Here is a 23,730-nt window from a genome sequence, read left to right on the forward strand (position 1 = left end):
TCGCTGGACAAATAGGACTCTCCGAGAAACTTCGATACGAGCCGAAAACACCTGCCTCCTGAAAATACAGCGTTTCTACTTCGCGCACAAAGCAACCCTTCAAGGATATAGTTTTTCTTCACTCTTCGACGAACACTGGGCGGTACAGTTCTCGAGCCGGCGCATCTCTTGAGCTAGATAAAGTTGGGATTCCGACGTCACGTTGTCGTACCTGCGCTACAACAATGCGTATACGCGTGTGTCAAAATCTCTCGCTATAGCTTATATACGCTAGAGAACGTCAGATTCTACCGCTCAAAGTGTAGTCCTCCAAGCATAACATACGTAGACGCGTCGCAACCTGAATACATCGTTCTGCAGACGAATTTCCCGACTGCGTGCAATACCGACTCTCTTTGCAAGGCTATCACGAGAATGAGATACGGGTACGTATACCTTCTAAGTGCGAGAAACCTATATCAATGCGAGAACAAATGTTGCAAAAAACAGATGCCACCACTTCCTTCTTTTTCTTTTTTTTTTCTTCGCAGCCTAGACATGAAGGCTGAAATCAGGTGGTAAAGCCTATCATCGGGAAAAGGAGGGCAGCGCAAAAAAACAAAACACAAAAAGACAGTGGGCAACAGGGACGCTGCAACTCTACACGGCCACACTGCTTTTTGTGGAGTGTTTTCTTTTTTTTTTTTCAAGATGATCTGATACCGATTATATTATTATAACTAGCTGAATTGGTGACTTGGCTGAACAAGTTTAGCCTGTGTGCGCCTGTTCGAACCCCCCCCCCCCTCTCCCTTAATGTATTATGCATTCAATCGCATCAATCAAGTTTTATTACAGTACGTACAACTGGACCACCGCAATGGATGCAAACAAAAGAAAACATCCATCAGGCTTGACGAGGTCTGCGCCCCCTTACGTGGCAAGCAGCAACAGAAACAAACAGTTTTGAAGTTTTAAGCAAAAGAAAAAAATTTGAAGTCTGCCTCGAGCACGCCTATTTTGCAGATGATGGACACGCACTTTCCTAACGATTATTTACCCTTAGACTCAGCACAACAAGCGGCAGCAAGCGTGAAACGTGAGAAACTGCCCCAAGCATCCCGGTGTTTTTAAGATCACATTGACGATTTCGCCTGCCTTCGGAAACTTGTACAAATAAATCTTTCTCGAATCGGGTACCCCTCCGGTGTCAAGCTTCCACGGAGGTCGACCATCGAAACTTTTTCGCCGAACACAATTCATTTTTTTTTTTCTTTTTCGCGAAACTTGACGAAACATCCGCAAAATCGCATACCGAGCCTAAATTCGCAAACTTTACGGAAAATTCGGCAGAGATGTCCTTCCCTTGAGTCATGCGTAAGGAAGCCGGCCGAGTCTGCTGACGCAACAAACGGAAATCACAGGCGCGAGAAACTCGGCAAAAAAAGATTCCGTACACGGTTGAAGCGCGGCAGAACGCGAGCGAACGGGATTTCCAAGGTTAACAATGTTCCCTTATCACCCTACGGCTTTTCTTACTCTCTCTCTCTCCCCCCCCCCCTCCCCCTCGGTGTCGCACGGCAGCTTTCACTGCACTATCGCGCCAGTCCGAGCGCGCCATTCCGGGGCCCTTGACTGACAGATGCGGCGTTTTAATGCGGCGCCGCTCGAGGCGCCACGTAGTGTCGCGAGCAGCACGGCACGGTTATCTCACGCACAGAACTGCCGATTTTCCGCACTGTAATACACGAAACCGTTTGGCACGCGTTGTACACATACGTTATTCTACTTTTATGTCTCTTAATGTTCGTCAACTTGGCGCTAAGAGAAGCTTGCATTTTTTTTTTTTTTTGGAATGGTTTCACATTGTCAGCGCTAAATGCTACGTTTTCGCAAATGACACGTTGTTCATATTTTAGTGTAGTGCAGGTAACGTGGCCTATCAAGAAAGGGTTACCTATCAGAAAGTTACCTATCAAGAAAGGGGTCAGGCAAGGAGACACAATGTCTCCAATGCTATTCACTGCATGCTTAGAAGTATTCAAGCTCTTTAGACTGGGAAGGCTTAGGAGCGAGAATCCACGGCGAATATCTCAGCAACCTTCGGTTTGCAGATGACATTGTCCTATTCAGCAACAATGGGGACGAATTACAGCAAATGATTGAGGACCTTAACCTAGAAAGTGTAAGAGTGGGGTTGAAGATTAATATGCAGAAGACAAAGATAATGTTCAATAGCCTGGCAAGGGAACAAGAATTCAGGATCGCCAGGCAGCCTCTAGAGTCTGTAAAGGAGTACGTTTATCTAGGTCAATTACTCACAGGGGACCCCGATCACCAGAAAGAAATTCACAGAAGAATAAAATTGGGTTGGAGTGCATACGGCAGAGGCATTGCCAAATCCTGACTGGGAGCTTACCACTGTCGTTGAAAAGAAAAGTGTACAATCAGTGCATTCTACCGGTGCTAACATATGGGGCAGAAACTTGGAGGTTAACAAAGAAGCTCGAGTACAAGGACCGCACAAAGAGCGATGGAACGGAAAATGTTAGGCCTAACGTTAAGAGACGGGAAGAGAGCGGTGTCGATCAGAGAACAAACGGGGATGGCCGATATTCTAGTTGACATTAGGCGGAAAAAGTGGTGCTGGGCAGGCCACGTAATGCGTAGGATGGATAACCGGTGGACCATTAGGGTGACAGAATGGATACCAAGAGAAGGGAAGCGCAGTCCCAGAGGACGGCAGAAAACTAGGTGGAGTGATGAAGTTACGAAATTTGCAGCCGCAAGTTGGAATAGGCTAGCGCAAGACAAGGGTAATTGGAGATCGCAGGGAGAGGTCTTCGTCCTGCAGTGGACCTAAATATAGGCTGATGATGATGAACGTGGCCACTCCAAATGCAACGAAGTTTCAGTTTGGCTAAATTGGTTATAATTGAGTACTAGTACGTGGGCCATCGAAGCAATCTTGACGATGCTGCGGGGCTGGTAACTGTCCCGATTTATTATTACTATTAACCTTAAAAGACGACGTGTGCGCCTACTGGTTGGCGGATATGACGCACATCCCCGCACGTCGCCCCCGAGATTCCCGGCGCACCTTGAACGCTAGAACGGTAACGACTGTCTTTTTTTTTTTTTTTAGTTTTTCTCTTTTGTTAACAGTATAAAAATGCGTCAATTTATTTTACAACCCATCATGACGTCATCACAATGTCGACGACGCGAAGTCCGGCGTAGCCGAGACCAACTTAGGGTCAAATTTAACATGCGTTTCCCAACCTTCATACTTGCTAAGTACCATATACTTTTTTTTTTACATGCAAGCGTCTGGAAGTGTTTCTACAACTTCTAAAATATTTTTAAGTTCTCATTTAACGGTTAATAATTACAACAGCACAAAAAACCACTGCAAGATAAAGTGGAGGTAGCATACAGATTACTTTGGAAATATATAATGAGCTAAAGTTTTCCGCTAGCCTTATAAGCGCCAGGAGGAGTATTTATTTAACACTTTAAAAATGTAATTGTACCGATCTCGAAATTGTTTACGATTTTACCTCTAACCCTAAACAAATGCCTTGCAATATATATATATATATATATATATATATATATATATATATATATGGTGATTGTAAAGGAGGAAAGAGACACTTTCTGCAACCCTTCATGGAGCACGGCGCAGAACGCGCGTTTGCTCTCCGCCGTGCGTTCGCTCCCCGTGAAAGCGCGCGTCCCTCGCGCCCTTTCACTCGCACATACAGCATACGGCGCGCGGCGACGATTTAATCGCCGTTGACGTCATACGGAAACTCACGGCGACGACGACAGCAACGGCAGAAATCCACTTTGGAGTGTCCATATAATTGCTATCGCACTAAAAAAAGAAAGACACAGGATGTTGGTGCATACCGGGTGTTCCAGCAGCGACTGTCTGCTACTAAAGATAGGAGATTCGCGACACGGCTGGCCAACGTTCAGAGTAGAGGTAGCACGTCATTTAGTACTTGATTAACCAATATCACCTAATTTTAAATTATCAATGTTAGGCTGCCACTGCTAATTGGACATATGTAGCCTAATCAAAATGAAAAATTCCAGCTAATTCAAGCAATTATGGAGAATCTTGGTCAGCACGCAAAGGTTTCAGCACAATTTGAAACAGGAACTTCTGAATTATAATAGAATGACCAATTGATTTAAAGGTTTCGATTTCCGAGGGATCAGGATGCCGTTGCAAGAACTAATGATGATGATGATAAAAATGTATTTATTGTGGGATGGCTCGAAGGCCTATTGGAACAGGAAGGGGAGAGGGAATAAGAACTAATAGAGCAGACTAAGCCAAGACATTCTCACGCATGTCTTGTCGGCTGCATATTCCCGGCAGCTACCAATTCAAAATGACGAAGAAATCTGCATACTTGTTTTGGTCATAAAAGTGTTTTGAGTGCAAGAATGTGTGTGTATTTAGTTGTGCATATGTATCCATGCAAACATGGATACATATGTCCTGCAGTGGGCATAAATATAGGCTGATGATCCATGCAAACATGCAGTATGCATACGATTCTGTTTGGCGCTATATTTATTCTCCTTCAGATTCTTGAAACAAAAATATTTGGTCCCTAGAAGTTTGACATAATGCGAGGCAGCTGTGTTTTTATTCCCCATGCTGCTACTGCCATGGGATAACGTATGGATAGATATTCGGGACAGTGTCAAGATCCAAGGCGAAAATGCCGAGCTGGATGACAACTAGAAGCCCGAGGCTGGCATAAGTTCGCACCGTTTCATGAATAAATCAGCCGGGAAATTTATGCGCATACATAATACTAGAGGTGCACACATGCAAAGTAATTTACAATGCACATAGAAGTCTCTGTTGTGGTATGAAAGTTCACTGTGATATTTCATCGCTTAGTGAACTTCACAGTCTTGGTATGCTCCCAATATGCAAACATGTTTTTGCAAAACTTTCACACAATGCATTATTGTTGGTATTAGGTAGAACTCTTCCACAACCTACAAGAACAATTTATCATAACAAAAACTTGCCAGGTTCAAATGCTACAGTCTACAGTGCTCTTTTATAACATGCAACAGCATTCCATTTCAATGAACCAGGCATTCCATTTAACCTACCACCCTAACTTGCAATAGCTAGGGCACACCGAACGTAACTGCACTCATTCTTAGCACACTACACAATAGAACGCAGCTCTGATGATGCAAATTCGTGTCGTGCATTTCAACACTCTCTTCATGCTTTTGTGGATAAAATGCACTATGTAACTCACAAAAAATTTAACTTAAATGCAGCACCGGGGGCAAATCTTCAAACGAAGACGCATATTTTTATCTCAACTTTAAAAGCAGTTTCTCGTTTCTTCAACGGAGCATCGCCTGGTTGTTTTAAAAAGTGTAAATTTATTTTCTCGCTGGTAGTCTAATCTAGGCATGTGACACAGTCACACGTAGACAGCAATAAGCCCTTTCAGCTATGCAACTGTCACCAAAATTCTTGCCCAAGACAGCACACAGCAATTCCTCTCTTGACTTAGACATTCCCAATGGAAGCTCCATAATCTGTATCCTACGGCTGCCAGCGTGTACGAGTACATGTCTGGAGATACCAAGAGAGGGGCAGTGCGTGCTTTATGCACCAGCTTCACAACTATCCAAAGAGATTACGTCCTGGCTCTTCAATGCAACCAAGAGGTATGCAGGTATGGACAGCCTTCAATGCATCCATTCCAGGAGGCAAACCTTAGAGGCACACAGTGAGAACTTGTGGCAAATGCTGTTGCAACAGCTGCAGTACGTTGGGCAAGGTTTGGTCGAGAAAGACCGAAATCTCATGCACATTCTAAAGCAAGAGAGTGAGTGGCTACTTGTTAACTGGAAGTTGTTCCATTCCACAATGTGGTCCGGTTCAAGCCTTTGCAAGAAATCTGGTGCCCGTAGATCTCCTTGTCAAACATCCAGCATACAAGCTTCAATTCCGCACAGGTTGGACTGGTGATGCAGCGTTGCTTGATGCAATCAGAGAAAGCAGCTCAAGCGTGAATGCAGAGACAGCACACCATGTGGTAGAGCTTCCGATGCCAAAAGTAGATTTAAAGGTTGCATAAACAAAGCGGCTGACAACTGAAGCATGGCTCGAGCCCCGAAGTCCCCACACTCAAGGCTAATCCGTTTTTGTTGTTCCAATGACACAACTCAAGACATGTGCTGGCTGCCAAACTCCGCCTTGCGCCGATCCAAGGTGACGAAGACTTCAAAGCACTGCTGCAGGAACGCGCATCTTGCATCTAGCCAAGAAGCCTTTGCTCATCTATGCAAACACCTAGCACTCAAAAGCAAACACAACTCTTCAACTCATGTGTCCTTAACTTGCATCTTTTCTTATCAATAATGAGCCTTTTCTCGAAAAGCCCTTTGACAAGTACCATGTGGCACCAGGTTTGCTCAGTTCCATGGACTCTTATCACCGCATATCACTGTACGTCACTAGACGCTGTTTGAGCATAAATTATTCTGTGGATAAGACAGTACAAAGTCTGGCATAACTAGCACATTTTACATTAATCTCCAAATAGGGACCCTATGTGAGGCTTAAGTCTGCCTACCAAACATGCAGTTTCAGCTGTATTATCTTTCCCACCAAGCTTCAGAGAAAAGCCAGCCAGAAGACGGGAAACAGTCACATTCACAAAGGCCCCATCTGCAATTAACAAGCAGTAGTACCAAGCCCGGTGCAAACACAGCACAGCAAGAACAAAAGGAGATCACCCAAATGATGCAGACAGCTGCTGTCATTACCTTATTTGCTTCGCAGAACGTCTGTCTCTCCACCTTGACTATTCACACCTGTGTCTCACTGTCGCAACAAGGCCCGCACACACCGCACCTCCGGCACATGTGCAAAGAGCTGCGCATGCTGCAACAGCAGCTTCGGCACGATAGCGATTTCAAGGCCAGCAGAAAAAGAAAGGAGCACAACCCACGGCCACAGAGCCTTGCCCGGGGCTCAAAGCCAGGGGCCCGGAACCCCTCACCCACCTCCTTCCATCGCAGTGCCAAATATAAAGCGCAAGCGATGCTCTCCCCACCCCGTTGCATCCACTCCGAGCCTCGTATGAAAGTCTAAACAGGACTACCACGAGCCGGGCTGATGAGGAACGATAGAACTGGAGAGAGAAGGCGTGCGACAGTGGCGGCGACGAAGACAACAAAGGTGGCTTCTGTCCTGGCACGCACACGAGTGGGAGGAAGGGGGTGGCCGAAAGGGGGGGGGGGAGCCATGCTATAAAAATCGCCAATGCCACCATCATCTCAGCCATCGCTGGCTTGCCGACAACGTCGGAAGGTTTCTGGCACCGCCGCCAGTCAGAGAAGCAAAGTTCGTATCGAGCGAGACAGCTTGGGTCCGATGTGGCCTCTCACCCACTGCCCCCTCTCTCTCAGTGCCTCAAAGTAGCTCTCAAAGGAGATGAGTGGGCCGCAGTCATCAACCCTTGCTGCGCTCCGAAGAGTCTCAAGCTGTCGTGGTTTCAGGGCCAGCCTCGCGGCATCGCGACTGTGCTGGCTCCTTTGGGAGGCATGCAGTGTGGTTCGCCGGACCACACAGTGCTCTTGAGCAGTGTGCAACTCAGTAGTGAAAATGTGGAAGTGGCCTATCAGACATGGAACATTAACACGGCAAACTTTCATGATGAGGCGTTGCGTGTGACCCTCCCTTTGTATCTCATTTCATTTAGGTCACAAGATATTTCAGTACTACAATTACTCTGACGAGCGGAACCACATGGTTCAATCGCAAGCTGTACATCGAAAGGCTGAGTCAGCCCGCCACAAATTAATCTGCACTGGTCTTCAGCTATCAAATTACGGGACGAGCGGGTAGTTAGCGGCTCACCAGGTTAAACAGAAATGACATTGCCTAAGCCAACGTAGCAGCGCAATGCTGGAAGTTATCTTCAGCATCTCCAGCTGCCCAACCACTAGTGTAACTCAGCGAAAAGAACAAGTTCGAAAAACCCGTACAACTTTCAAGCCACACAAGCAAGCTACGATGGGAAAGGGGCACAGCGCCCGCTAAATGTTTCAGCCCCATTAAGAAAGAAAAGAGGCCGCAACAACACCACCACGCGCACGGGTTCAAACTGATCCATCTTGTACGACCCGGGATCCGTCTCGGCTCATAAACAGCCCGACAAGCAAACAAAGAAAGCATTGCCTCAAGGCGCCTCTCCCCTCCCATCACGGCTGAATGAACGAGGCTGTCGAAACATTGGCAACGCTACAACCAAGGGTCCATTCTTTTCGTGCGCACTCTCCTTGATGAGTAATTGGGCTTCACTTCATTGACATGTTTCTGCAAAGGAAACCCCGAGCCCAGCGTGCGCTTAGCGCACTCACGTGTTGATGCACCTAGTGAAGAACTTCCTAGCCATCTTTATCTAGCCTGGTGTATCCCACCCTGAGGTTAGGCTACTACACACATTCCGTAATCACTTTCCAAGCTAGGCAAGTGCTGAAGACAAAAAAACTGCTTTCGAAGTTTTATGTGTACTGCACAAATGGCAGGTTACAGCTATCAGCTCCATTCTTAGTCAACTACAAGCAATTAAATTATGTGGCTACACAAGCACAAGGTTATCGAAACAGAACCACATTTCTGGATATGCAAGTGGCTACAGTTGGTAGTAAAAAGCTGTGTATTTAGATGTCTGAAAAATCAAAAGTGCTTTAAAACTGTTTTAATTCACACACTTGGAGGCCATTCTTGAAAGCACTAGTAAAGGAAAAGACGTGTTGATAAAATAAGCCTTCAGTTGGACAAATTTCAAGTGACTTCGAGAAACTGCTCGCCCCAGTAAAAGTTCTGCGTGCAACTTTGAAAGAAGAATGCGTGGGCTATAAGCGATATCCCCTAAGAGAATTTTGTAACTTTTCATTCATCCATATTATTTGAAAATTATGTTTGACTACATTGTATTTTAACCATTAAACGAAGTTTGGAAGCTAATATAACAGTTTTTTGCTAGTGTCCTTGGCAGGTTCGCTGAGGCTTCCTGCGCTACCTTACAGCACCAAGTGATAGTGTGATGATGATAATTGATAATTGCTAATAGCATTCCCATTGAATCGGGTTGTCAACAAATAGTCACCTAGCCTGCATGAGCTAATCAGGTTTTACTATAATTGTAGCAATTTAGCATTCTGTCTACCTATACATTATGTATGTGAAATTACCTATGCCTGCGATGGCCCCCTATCCTTATCATCTCTTCTCTGCTTTTTGACACCACTAGTAATACTTTAACCATCTCTTGCTTAACTCCACTGCTGATCATTCAGTGCTCTCATCAGCTATCAACCCCTAGTACTTTAGGAAGGTGAACATTCCCTACTGTTCAGGCTGGGTGAATATCTTAGAATTCCATTGCAATATGCTGAGTAATCCCTTAATTGTATTTTCCTGCTGTAGAAATATGCCTCACCGTTTTGTGAATACTCGCTTTTGTAGGTTTTTGTCCTCGGGCAACCAGCTCGTGCCTCAAATAGCAAGACACTACCATTTGTGCTCTCACACAAAATATTCTTTGCCAATTTCTTTACTATTTCTGCAAAACTCTATGAACTTTATTGTTTCCACCCCTTGCATACAATTTACCCGCTCTATTTCTCTCTTTCTTTCTGACTAACCTCAGGTTGTATTACTTGTACTTCACTGTACTTGGGTGGCAGCTCTATTAACCTCTTCTGGCATTCCGTGCCCACGCTTTTAAGGGACAGATATCTGTGCACTCTAGCTGCTCATTTCTTATCATCCATTTTCCCGAGTTCCTCCAACCTGAAGCTCCACAACTGAAGTGCCACTTGTCGGTGATAAATTTTGTTGATAGATTAAGGTTGTTATTACCGATGTCTTTTAGCGCATTTCAGCAAATACTGTATCTCGATACAGTCTACACTTTTTTAACTGTTAAATTCTTACCCTTTTCTGTTACTTTTGAATCGCACTATACACTGAGATGAGTTGCACTTTAAAACGACAGTTCTTTCTATTAATAAAACCCCACTTTCCTCTAACACAGCTCCACGAAGCAAGAAACTTTGCAAGAGAACACCTACAACCAACTTCGACCACATCTTGCAGCAACCTCCCTTTCCACCGCTACAACTGCAGACGCACACCTTGGCAGGCCCACGCTGCCATCATGGCGCAGGTGCTCGAAATAAAAACGCATTGAAAGAGGAAGTGTGCACTTGAAGGCTTCTCCCAGAACAATGCTCGAAAGACGTAAATGTTATATGCAGCACTGTGCAAGCACAACACATGTTGGTACCGAATACCTCGAACCAATCGCTTTACTCAACTGACCCGTGCTGAAAAGAACTGTTCAGTCATTTCGGGATGGAGATGGCCATGAAACATCATGTGGTCATTGCAAGAGCAATCCCTACATCTCCCAGCACTTCCCTACAACCCCCCCCCCCCCCCGCCCTCGATCTCCCTTATAAAGAAATAATAACGGTTGTAGCCAGCCACGCTGCAGCACCTGCACTGCAGCACCTGCAACACACTCTTGCATCCCCTAATGTTTGTCTTCCCTGCATGACTCTTGCATCTCCTGGAGTTAAGCTTCTCGGCGGGACATACACACAATGGAAGAAGTCGGTCTTACCACTGGAGATGGCGTGAGTGTTCCGATGCATGCCTGTTTGTTCTCTTCAGAATTTGATACACCACAAGTGAAACAATAGTACAGAGAGAGTTCTGCGGTAAAAATAGCTCTGAAGAGGCATCGGCTACGGTATAAACCGGTTACACAAGGCGTTTGAAAACATAATGACTTTGGAAAATTAACGCTATTCCAGACTCGAGACATATTTTTATCAAATTCCGCAGACTGTTTCGCTGCCATTATCGAGAACCTGCTCAGTAAAACCACCCTTGGTCTCAATAATCTGCTGAATGTGGCTTCAAAAATGCCTGCTCAGATCTGGTGATGCATGTTGATTTTTCGCTATTTTCTCCCCCCAAGAGCAGCTTTTATCAAGTATCTTCTTTTTTTTAATCTCCCTGGTGGTCACACTGCAGAATTAGTAGTCCGTGGGTTCGAATCTTAGGAACTGGGAGGCCATGATGGTCGTGACATGGCCAGTGAACTTCGCAGCTGGCCCCCGCTGGGTCATGAAGGCCATGAGGGATCATGTAGGACTGGCACCCAATGTCTTCATGCGCCAAAAGCCTGACTATGGATTCTTCCACCTGAAGCTGCTAGGCAACAGACTGTCATGACTTTCCAAGGTTGCCCCTCACAATGACCTGGACCTGATACACAATCCAAACCGTCCAGACTTTATGGAGTGTTTGCAGTGTTTCCCTCCCTTTGCCACAAATGCAAATGCCATACCACTGTTAGAGCGTCCAAGCAAAAGAGTGCATCACATTCAAGGACAGTGCCAATCTTCAAGTCACTGTGGCTGGCAGTTAAGGCAGCCATGATGCATTCTCACCACCTCAGTCAGAAATAGGAGCCACAACCTTAAAACTAAAGTGCAAGATAGGGGGTAACGTTGATAAAGTTCAAAACCTGGACCGACATAATGGGAGTCCTAATTTCTATGGAAGTTCGAAACTTTGTTCTGAAATAATTTGCCCACCCCGATAGGGACCATTTCTGCCAGTAGCAGCAGCATTTCTGCCGGTGCATTCTGTCAGCAACAGCTTGTGGAGCCGAAACTTGGCAAGATAACAAAAAAGTGGTAAGGACGCTTAGGACCGTGTAACAAGTAAAGGAAAGGAAAATAAGAAGTGTCTAAGGGAGTTTATTCGGCAGAGCTTGGAGCAGCGCAGCGTCAACGGTCAGCGCAGTAACAGCTTCCCAGCACGAGAGCCGTTGCTGAGCGAGAGCGCTTGACCCACTAGCGTTTAGAGCCAGTAGCGCTGTATCCTTCTAGCGTGTCTCTCTTCTTCACTACAATCGTAACATTAAGGGACAAGATGGTGTCAGTCTGGATCAGAGAGAAAGATGCGGACTGGGGTAGGTCATGTAATGCATAGAACAGACAAAAAATGGTCCACTTAACAGAATGGGTGCAAAGGGAAAGGGAAACGCAATCGAGGATGGCAGAGGACTTGACGTAGCCACAACATCAGGAAATGTGCAGGCATATGCAGAAGTCAGCTGACACCCGAAAGGGGTAATTGGAGATCACTAGGATAGGCCTTAGTCCAGCACGGGACCTAAAACTAGACTGGCATGATCTTGATCACGACACGGAGACACTGCAGTGCTTGCAGCGAAGATCCAGCCACCACACAAAGGGCTTATCATCTGCAAAATCCCACATAAAATCTTGCATAGGGATGTCGTCCTCCACCTATAGATTTACAGAAACAAGACGGAAATATGTCCCGGCCTCTACAGCAACGAGTTCGTGCCCCTTTTCAACAGCACAAACGTTGTTGTCAGCTGGCACGATGGTCCCACTTCGTGAGAATTTATTGAAAGGGAACAATGCCCTGCCCCTTCGGAGTGAGGCATGGGAGCTGTCAGCGCCTCTCGCTGGCTTATCTCGAATAAAAGTACATGAGCCGGAAGCTGCAACAATGCCCAAGTTCCGCATTACTACGCAGAACAAAAAAAAAAACAAAAAAAACAAGGTATGAGTGAAAGAGGCACTTTCTCACTGCGCTGACAAGCACCGGCCTACACCGGCTTTTCCCTTAGCATTTCATACGAGGGGCATGAAATGCACTTTCGATAGGATATTGCTGGCTGCGGTCGAACCTTGCATCGCAGATGTATTGAGAAAGGCTGAAATGCTCCTCTTCCTGCCTCCACTGTCTCTGTAAGTGACCTCGGCTGCCAGCCTGGTGATCAGGCAATTGATTGATTGGACTGATCTTAATATTCGAAGGCAAGCAACACAGGGCTTATCAGACATGCTGCAGCCAAAGGCTACAGGGTTACTTCAATCATTTGGGATTCTCAAAGGCACACCCAAAGCTCCGTATATGAGAATCAAACCACATTGTTCAGCTTTTATGAAAAGTCTCGTCTTCATCTCTCTCCTCTCGTTAGCCTCAAGTCACTCCATATTAACTCCCATCTACCTTGTGCCACTGAATACTTGCTGTTCTCCAATGCTATTTAGAGATTTTTTAAGAGGTCGACAAACTTATAAAGGTGATTTTACATGGACTTAAACATCAGCAGGCTACCCGGTCTTATCAAATATTTGCACCTCGACGTAGCAGAAGGGAGCAACCTGTTGCGATCACTCAGCACATAATACTGGTGATTGCACGTTATGATTGTGCAGCAATCGGCATGACAAGTGCATGTATCAACTTCAGTGTGAGGAAACCCGCAATAGGCTGCCCCGTTACGCTTGAAAGGCAAGCAGCCAGAACTCGAGCGTTATCACGGGCCAACAAAAAGAAGTTATTCACAAAATGATTACGGAGATAGCACCAGCACTTGTGGTATCTCAAGTGGCCGTGCTGCCACTGTCAATAACATCACGTGGCTGTGTGCCAACCGAAAATCAACCTGCACAACGATGACCGTAGACGGAGAAAGAATAATGGTGCGTGTCACCAAGTACCTTTACAACTCAAAGTAGTCGAACCTAAAAAAAAAAAAATGAAACCACTCTGTGACTCGTCAATGAAAACCAAGTGTCGACATGTGCAATCAGTGCCTGGATAGACGAGCGCATCAGCAACAAGTGTAAGAGATGGGTGCCCATATCTTTACAACCAATTGGCCACGTATCATTTCTGCCCTGTAACCCAGCTCGAAAATGATACGGCTCAGAGCTCAGTCAATGGGAATCAAGTGCCAACATGTACGACAAGTGTGGGAACAGATTATCACATTTGCTCACCGACATATCGTCATGCTTACCCACTACACGAAGCATATGCAATAGATGCCAATGAGCATGTTACTATGGTAATGCAGCACCTGATGGGTTCGTCAGGGGTATGCTTCAAGAAGAACCTAAATTTTAACTTCTTCACCATTTTTTTTTTTCCGTACCGCATTAAGGTTTATAAAAACCTTCCGTGCAATAAACTTTTGAGTTTGTAGTGCAGTGTCTCGGGTCTTTTTTCTTGTTGTCCCGCGTTTGCACTGCTTTCTCCCAAACAAGTATGTTTCAATAACTACACGATCCAACATGCGTGCACCGCTGAACATTCTAGCGTAGAAGTGACAATCAAAAAAGCTAAAATATAGCATGTCTCCACAGTGTTACACACAGTACTAAATGTCTGAATACACTAGGCAAACAGTCAAGAACGGCAACACTGCTGGTGAAATTAAAAGGAAGTCTTTATCAACTCCCCCCACGCTTCTTTTCTTCTTTTCAGACTGCTGAACCAGAGATGACCTTGAATCCTTGGATTCAATATTCTTAAAGGGACACTAAAGGCAAATACAAAGTCGACATGGACTGTTAAAATACCATTCCAGAAACCTCGCAGCGCTTGTTTTGTGCCAAGAAAAGACTTTGTTTACGAGAAAATTGCATCTGAAGAGAGAGGGGACCTTTAAGAGAGAGGGGAACAAAATGTAGGAAGGTTAACCAGACTGTCAACTTAACTGCTCTACACAGGGTAAAGAGAGAAAGAGAAAGCAAAGGGGCAAGAAAATGGCTTCACGAAAATATTTTTAGTGGTCTGAAAAAGAAAGTTCAAAATGCCTTTAGTAGTTGCCAAGATTCAGGTGAATGAAAGTTTCTTAGACCCGAAGCTGACTGAAGCAGCACTTCTATAAAGGTTAGCCTTCAATATCCAGGTGCAAGACATCAAAAGTTCTTTTGACGAGTCTCGTCTACGGGCAACATACCAGAAAAAAAAATTTTTTTTCTTGCCAAGTATTGGTTATACAGCACGAATTTTCTGGATAAATCGCTTTGGCCAATCCTGAATGACAAGCAGCAAGCATCATTTTTTGGTTTAGAGCACGAACACAGGACGAGGAAGAAGACGTTTGCCACGTGACTCGCTTTCTTTTGAAAGCACAGTCAGAGGAGATAGACTGATGCAAGATTTCCGGCACACGTGATGAGAACGGTATGTACAAATTTCAAACAAAGCATTAGGTGACTCGGGGTGAAGCCCAATCCCCTTTTTTCTTCTCGGGGTTTCCCCTCTACTGCTGAAAAATTTTCTGCAAAATGTTTTTTTGTTGTTGTTTTCATTGATTATGCTGATTTCCGATGTGGTTTGCCCATTTAGATAGAAAATAAACCTTTCTTTTTTCCAGCTATTTATATGTGCAGTCCCTAAAGAGATAAAAGAAAAAAGTAGGCAACTATATGCAAGCACTAAACTCTGTTTCACGCATAGCAGGCAACGCAACAAAGGCCAGAGAGACTTGTCGCGTTGTTCGCATCCGCGACCAAAAAGTAGTGCGTCTCGTATGAAAGAAAGCATGCATCATGTGACAGGACGCAACATCAAGTCTTGTACACTTTGCGTCGCAAAGTATGATGTTTTAGTTACATGGAAGCTGTTGCAGATAACGAAAATATTCGCCACCAAAGAAACGGAATCACAAGCCTGTGCGACGAACTAGACGCAGCGTACCACTTGCACTCGCGATCAAAACATAGTATATACTATGTTGGACAATGAAACCAACAAAAAAAAAGTGCACAAATACGACATGTGGCCTGCGGTAACCATACATCCACAATTTGCAGTTGTCATGCGTCAAGTTATTACGTAGAAAGCATTGCGGATCCTAAGCAGCTGCACTGTAAAATGCGTGGAGTGAGGACAGCACAACAGGCTTAGCTTCAATAACGTGCATTGGTGAAATAGTTGGTGCACGACTTTGACAGCAAACAGCTATAAGAACGGGACTAAAGAGAAGGACACAGGACGGCGCCCTCCGTGTCGCGTCCTTCTGTTTAGTCTCGCTCTTAGCGCTGTTTGCTTTCGAAGAAATGCTTAGCTTCCATAGCGTTGCCTGCTAAGCATGAAATGGAGTGCATCGTGACGCTGACTGACACTGTCAATATTGTCCCGCACAACCATCAACAATGCCGTCGTCACAGCTTAACCGACCATGGGACTGTTATCTAAACACTTACCCAAAGGGGCCAGCAGCTGCAACAGAAAATTATTGCTTAGCACCAGACTATAAGATCATACTTGAAAGCTATATCACATGTAACTTTTAAATCACATCTGGACCCAGAAAAAAATTGTGCATGCACAGCGTGTGTTGCTGTAAGTCATCCTCCGTCCACACAACTCATTTGTTTTTACCCTGGGTGCGTAAAAGCTACGTGAAACATATTAGACACTCGCAGGTGCCATGAACAGATTTGCTTATGTACTCGTGATGAATAGTCATAAAGAGATTAAATAAAACATTTATGGTGCAACTAGAGACCTGAGCGCACTTTTTTTTTAATGAGGTGGGAGGGGGGGGGGGGTTACATGCATCTGCAATTACTGTTGTCAATTTACAAGTCTGTTTTCCTGTTGGTATGGCACCTGGTTTGAGTGTCTAATCGCCAGGCGATGCCTATTCAAGCCCTTGCTTGGCTTTGGCAAGCCCATACTCTGTAAAATGTCTTGTGTGAGAATCACATTTCATTATTATTACATGTGAATGTGGCAAAAAGCAAGAGTCAAATGAAGAAACACACACTCCGAACTGAGAGTGTAATGACGGAAGTACCCCCTTTCTTCTTATAAGCACATGGTCACATGATTCTGTAGTCGTGTAATCTGGAGCGTTTTCCGCGTCATTCGCAAGTGCGCATAAGTATGCAGGCTACAGGTCATCAGGCAGGAAACTAGCGACCTCACATGTCTTGTTCGAAAGATGGCAGCAAAGGATAACGTCACGACGAAGGCGTTTCCGAGAATCCAACATGACAAACTGGTGATCGCAAAGGCACGACAGAAGCTGCAAAGCTTCTGTCTCCGAGCTGGCAATCGAAAAAAATACAACACCGGAGAGAAACAAGATTTCGCTGACGCAGCAACTCTCTGACGCTCACACATTGCACGAAGCTACTTGTTAAAAAAAAAAAAAACATAAAAGATAAACACGTCTGCACACAATGGCTTTTAAGATGATTAATCACCCATTTGCATGAAAAAGGTTAATGCTTGTTCAGCCCATGCTTAAGCACCTGCCAATTTCCTACAATCTTCGTGAAGAGATGAAAGACGAGGCTGGCTAAATCGCAGAATGAAATGTCATTCTCCTTACTTTTGACATTAATACTTAACAGAGAGCGATTCTGCATTTAGCAGTTATGCCGATGAAGATAGCAGCGTGAGTGCATGTCGTAAATATGCATGCTGACTTCAAACAAATTACTTGGGTAAATATCTCTATGTTATGGCATGTGCACAACATGCTCATTTGAAAGGAAAGTTTTTAACATCATGGGTTGCACCATGTATGGTACACCTGTCCACAAATGTTTTCAGAACACCATCGGCACAGAAAAGCTTAATTGATTCATTTAAGCAAACACCATTTGCACGATAACGTGCAAATTTCAACACACTGTTTTGAGCACTCTATTTCAGTTTCCATGCAAAAGAGATCGTTTTAAATCATACTGGTTGATATGAGCACGGACGTTTGCATCCTTTGTGTTTAGTTTTTAAAGCAGATAGCTCCGTGCAACGCAGAAGAGTCAGGATTGCTACATCAATGGCCATCTTGTTTCTCTCCAAAGATGTCTTCTCGACTATGTACCAGCAAAGAGATGTTTGTTCTGTACAGGTTTTGTAGAGCTCATGCGATCCCTGTCGTGTCATGTTGGCCTCTCAGAAAAGCCTCTTTCGTGGCCTGTAGACCTCTAGTGGCTCATATGCCAGCTTATGAGCATGACAAGCGATGTGATCATGTCACTAGTTTCCCGTGTGGTTACTGATGCACACACTTGTTACTGATGCACACTACTCGTGAATGACGCAGAAAACACTCCGTACCATGTGACTCAGGCATCACGTGACCATACATTTGTACACGTTTATAAACACACTATTTCAGAGTGTGCGTGGGCGATGCATTCCTTCCTTCAATTTCGCACTTCCATATTTTTTTCCTTTTTTTTTTCTGAAACATTCACATTTGAAAAAAATTACATGGGCAGGGCACGCACGCACTATGGTTACACGTGGTGTGTAACAATGATTTGTTTGACATGGCAAAAATGCTTTTAAACGACCTAGCTGAAGATTAATCATACACGCGTAAACAATGGCAGCAGCAAATATCATGCTAAGGATGTTGAAAGCCCCTCATAAATATTTGGTAAGAACGGTTTCAAATCGTGCACCAGCCAAAACCATGCACAACGAAAAATTCTGAGCAAATATTAAACAATAAACAGATGGAAAAGACTCGTTGCCAGCAGATGTGAAGAAAAAGACAATAATAAAGAACATGCAGCGATGGTGCAGGCCTGCACATCCAGAATGAACACTTTGGGACATGTTCCTATGCACAAAACCGTGTGTTCCCAATTGAAGAAAACTTCCGCCTTCAGTCTGCAAGAACTGGTGTAACACAAATTTCTAGAAAATGTTCATTGTAGATGAGTACTACAGTTCATGGGATCTCTCGTAGCTAAAATCTTTGGCCCTGCTCATCCATCCCAAAAAACTAACTGATCAGTTGAATTAGTTTGCAGATTCCCTGCTTGTACAACTGATTTTCTGCAGGTTCCCGATGGCTTTAAATGGCTCCGAGCCAAAAGTGGTCAATAAAGGTGGGTTTAATGTTCTCAGCCACGATCCTGTTAACACGAAGACAATAATGGTCTTATATGTCAAATTTAGTTATGCAAGTGCCAAGTTTAGTTAAGCAAGTTCCATCGCATGCCAGAATAGGAATCGGCACATCCCGTTACGAACATGCTCAATTACGGAGCAAGTTCTCGATAGCAGAGCATGCCTGATTATCATAATTGCGGCCCTTGTGCATTGCCAGCTCAAAACCAACGCCGATCACACAAAATGTCACACAGCAAATAACGCAGCAGTTTAGGCAAACTGCCAAGCCAGCCCTGCCGTGCGAGCTGAAAATGCAATCGGTTCAACACCTTCGATGCATTCAAACCAAGGCAGCTGCGCAGGGGTGACTGGCAAGGCACCGGCACTATGCAAACGGAACGAAACATTCGCATTAACAGCGAAAAAGGCTTTCGAAATGACCGCGCCGGTGGGTGGCTCAAAAGTGAGTTTCACAAGCGATGGCTACACCGCAGCTGTCGTAAAGGCCGAAATGCGTGGAGGCTGTGTTTATGGACTGCGGATGATCATCCGCGGACGAGCGTTGCAAAGGCGGTGTACACATGTGACACGCAGCGGCCCTAACAATGACGCTTTCCCTTGAAGGCATATTGACAATAGCGCTACTGTAGCACACTGCAAGGGATCGGCAGCACTACGAGCAGGTGCGTTAGAATTAGCATTTTGTTTTCTGTGCCTCAGCACAGTAACCGCCGCAGCTGCTGCTTCGGCCCTCAAAAACACCGTTCACGAGATTACAATCGACGGGGCGATTACGCGAGTCGCGCGACAGGTGCGCCTTAACGTGTCGCGTTTGGCATAACGAGGTAAAATGAGGGGGAAATACGAGGTTTGTTGGTGTAAGCTGCACATGTCACAGCGCGCCGCGCCAGGCGCGTCACAAAAATCGCTGCCGTCTCACGTGGCAAGCCATGAACACACTAGTTCCGCAATCGGTTGACGTCAGCTATTAGTAGCATGGGAGGGGGGGGGGGGGGGGTTCTAGTGGCGCCACTAAGACAAGGCAACGAGCCCACCGGCGTGAAATTAACAGCTCACCTACGATATGGCATCCTCGGTGTTTAATTTTCCTTTCTTTTAACGATTCCTCAACGCTCGATCGTGACAACCGCTGGACCGCTACGCGCCGAGCACAGAGGCGAGCCTACGTAATCGCTCGCGAGTTCGTGAAATATCAGGGGGAAATATGCAGACGCCGCGCGCGTTGCGTCGAGCCGCAATCATATGCGAGAAAGCGCCGCTTCGTTTTCTTTTTTTTTTTTTTCCTTTCTCTTCTTCCACGCTACGCTCGCTCGTCCGTCGTCGACGTACGCTTCCGTGTTTACACCATCGGCGCCGCTCTCCCGCCTTCTATTTCACTTTCGCTCGGCCGACGACAACGTAAAAACGCTTCCTGAAAGTCCGCGATGCCGCGGCGCTTCATTCACGAGGATACCCGGTGCGGACACGGAACGTGGTGACGACGTCGTCGACAAAGCCCAAGCATGGAAACGGTGGTGCGTCGGTGCACGCGAGTGCCGACGTAATCACGGCTCTCCGCTCCGCAAAATAACGAAAGAAAAAAACGCGGTGGTTTCTTCTCGACGATAGGCCAGCAGGCTCCTCCGCCGACAAGCGGCGGAGAAAGAAAAAATCGTACCACAAAAAGTATCGCGACGTAGATTACATTAGGCGAGGACTATACTGCCTTTATTCTATGATACTGCCCCGTCGGGAACACTTCAGCCGCGTGAGCGGCTTCGCCAACGGTCGGTCGGCACGTTGAGGGGCCTGGGAGGGGGTGAGAAACCGAAGCCGCTCGACACGCCGCTCGAGTTTTAAACCGTTCTTCGGCGAGATTCAAAAGAGGAAAAGCCGGACGGCGCTTCAAAAATAAACCCCCTCCCTCACCGCTCAGGCGCCGCCGCGGTTTTCGAGACGTCTTGTGCGGCGGTTGGGAAGTCTTGCCGCCGCACGAGCTAGCAGACGATCATGTGCGCGCGGCCCCCGCAAGCAAAAAAAAAAGGCTTAGCGCAGATCACGGGGGGGAGAGGCCTCGGGAAGGATCGCGCTCGCTCGCAGTGCACCGCGTGTAACTCGGGCGGCTTACTTTTGAGGGCTGCTGCTTCTGCTGCTACTTGTGCTGCCGCCGCGGCTCGTCGTCGGCAAAGGTCAAGGGTGGCGAGCGTCGCCGACGCTGGTCGCTGGCTTCTTCGGGCCGAGAGGGTTCGGGAACGGCGGCGATCGCGGCGTGACCGCCGGAAGCCGACACGCACGGCCACCATCCGCACCGCGAAGGCGGCGAAAGTCTCGGAAACGGCACCACCACCACCACCACCGCGGCTCACCAGCAGGCTGCTGGGCCCAGTAACCCACATTCAACGGGCCCGCACGCACACACACACACGCACGCACGCACACACCGTATACGCCGGATTGCTGGCTCGCTTGCTTGCTTGCGGCGGGCTACCGATGCGCTCCTCCGGCAGCGACGCGCGCGGCGCTACGGCAGCCCGAAGCCCGGATGTGGGCGCGTGTACGCATGCGTCGGGCGCGCAGGGGACTGGCCCAGCCCCCCTGCCGCGTGAGCGAAAACGCGATCGGTTGAACACCTTCGACGCATTCAAACTTCTGCAGATTATGGCACGTCGGACACGCATTGCTAACGCTTCGATGATAAAAGCCTGTTTTAGGCCGTCTCGTACGCGATCAGCAAGGTGGCTTCTTTCGAGCAGCATCTTATGAACGGAACGCAAGGATCGTCAGTACAGATGCAGCGTGGAACGATCGCGCGTCGATACTGGCCGGCTGTCGATTTCCCATTTAGCGCAGTGATAGAATATGAAAGTCATTCAGTTGCACTGATTACGCGCGTCAGTGGGTGTAGGCAAAGGTTTCGTGCCTGTTGCCACGAGCTCGAGCGCGTTCTGCAAGTCGGCAACTACCGCGTGTTTGCCTTCCGGGTTCGGAGACCCTAGGTTCGTAGGTGCAGAGGTTCGGACAACTAAATAGTTATCTGAACTGCCGCCTGCGTATGGTTTAAAAAAACTGTTTCTTGTATAGTTAATGTAATCACCAAATCCCCGCGTCTATCTTGATTGGAAGGGTTTCGACGAGAAACGCGAGCTAGCAGACGCATTTCGATCCTTTCGGGCAGGCGTATCCATCTGGCGGTTGTTGCACAAACTAATAAATTGCGCCTCTGAGATTGGTACTGAGACGGAGACTGCCATTCCTATTTTCGCCTATTTTGACCCACAGTGCCTCGGGTCTACGCACGAAGACTCGACAAACGGAACAAAAAAAAAAAAAAGCATCTTCTTTCTCCGCTGGGTCATGAGAGTTGTTTCCGACCGGTCATTCTCTAGTATGACGATTTTCTGGTAAAATATATGCGAGGCCGTCCTGTCTGCGCTCTCGACCGCGTCTCACCAAAAACAGCTAGGTGGCGGTTCTCGCTGAATTCTTACTCGGTTATTTCAACTGGGATACTTAAAGTATGCAGTAGAATCTCGTGTAACGCGAAGTTTTCGGAATCTCGAGAAAATAGGTTTGCATCATCCGAAACTCGTATGATCCGTAGCAAGCCATATGACAGCACCAAATTTGTATATGGTAAGTGTATACCTTCTGTTGAAGAGACAGTCCTTGTATGATGGCTAGAAGGCCTTCAAGCTACCATAGACCTTGGTCGCTTTGGGGACTTTTTGTTAAGGGAAAGCTTGAACCGTCTATGTAAATGCATAGAAGTAATCAGTTTTCTCGCCAACCACTGTACAAATTTTGATGGGGTTTGTTACATTTAAAAAAATTATAATCTAGTGACTGTTGCAAGTAGATTTTCTATTTAGGTTGTTGTTTTATAAAAATTGTTGAAACTTGCCAAATTAAAAAAAAAGTTGCAGTGGCTTAGCTCGGCTATGCCAGGATATACGTAGCGTTAGCAAAGGTTCAGCTGATTATTCTTAGCTTTCCTGGTTGTCTCCTACGCTCAACCGCTAATTGCCAGGCAACTACTTCGGGATCCGATGAGTCAAGCTTCTCCGTTCTTCTGCGCTGTTGAGCAGCATTTGCGCTCTCCTTCTCCATGGCTATACCACACTGGCAAACGCCAGTCAGAAGCGCAGCGGCTCCAGCGCAGTGTCAGACGGCGACTGCACAGCGAGCGCGCGCCGGCGCCAGTGCGTCTACCACGGCTACGACGTCACTCCTCTGGAATGCGCAGACCGGCGGCGGTGAGTCGCGCGCGGCGGCGGCGGAGTGCGCGAGAGGTGCCGGCTCCGGTGGCTCCGGTGCGCAAGCCGTGTGACATCACTGATCCTTGCGCATGCGCAGCACGGCTCTTGATGTGCCGCGCGAAACGGGCTTGGCTAGGCCAGTGTAGCTAACGCTACAAAAACGAAACATTCAAGTTTACAACTCTGTAGCTCAGCAATGAAAAGCGATGCCACAATTCTGAAAACTGCATTTAGCGATACATCTAAAGCGGACAAAACCGATACATTATACACCCCGGTGAAATCGATTACTAATTAATTTGTGAACAGGACCTTTGCAAAACTCTTGTACATTGCAACAAATCCACGTAATTCTAGCAAATGAGTCATATTTATATGATCGATCTAACGGATATACAGTTTATACTGCGATATCTATCTGTGGTGAGCTGCGAATTTGTGAATTTAACGAATTCATGCTTCTTTTTTTTTCATACAATTTACTGGAATGTTTATATAAAAATTGCATGTGCGGACATGTATCCTCTTCTTTTGGGCAGTCCACCAGGCAAGTGGCATATAAATTTGAACTAACTAAAGTTTCAAGAGTAAATTACGACAGAAAATACGCAAAGTATAAGGATGTGCACATAACTCCGGACATTGTATACTTTCGGAGTTAATTTTGTACGAGGATAAGTGTAAGATAAAGCCTCTGCATGGAGGGAC

General features: G+C 46.3%; 1 protein-coding gene across 1 annotated transcript in view; it reads right to left on the reverse strand.

Annotated features, from left to right (window-relative positions):
* The window catches only part of LOC119464589 (steroid hormone receptor ERR1), a 133,651-nt gene extending 112,377 nt beyond the window's left edge, over positions 1-21,274 (reverse strand). The window contains exon 1 of the mRNA XM_037725616.2: positions 20,895-21,274. The gene's annotated coding sequence lies outside the window, so the exon portion shown is untranslated. The remainder of the gene's footprint in view (positions 1-20,894) is intronic.
* Positions 21,275-23,730: the final 2,456 nt, after the last annotated feature.

This window comes from Dermacentor silvarum, chromosome 9 (assembly GCF_013339745.2).
Source record: "Dermacentor silvarum isolate Dsil-2018 chromosome 9, BIME_Dsil_1.4, whole genome shotgun sequence".
Taxonomy (NCBI): Eukaryota; Metazoa; Arthropoda; class Arachnida; order Ixodida; family Ixodidae; genus Dermacentor; species Dermacentor silvarum.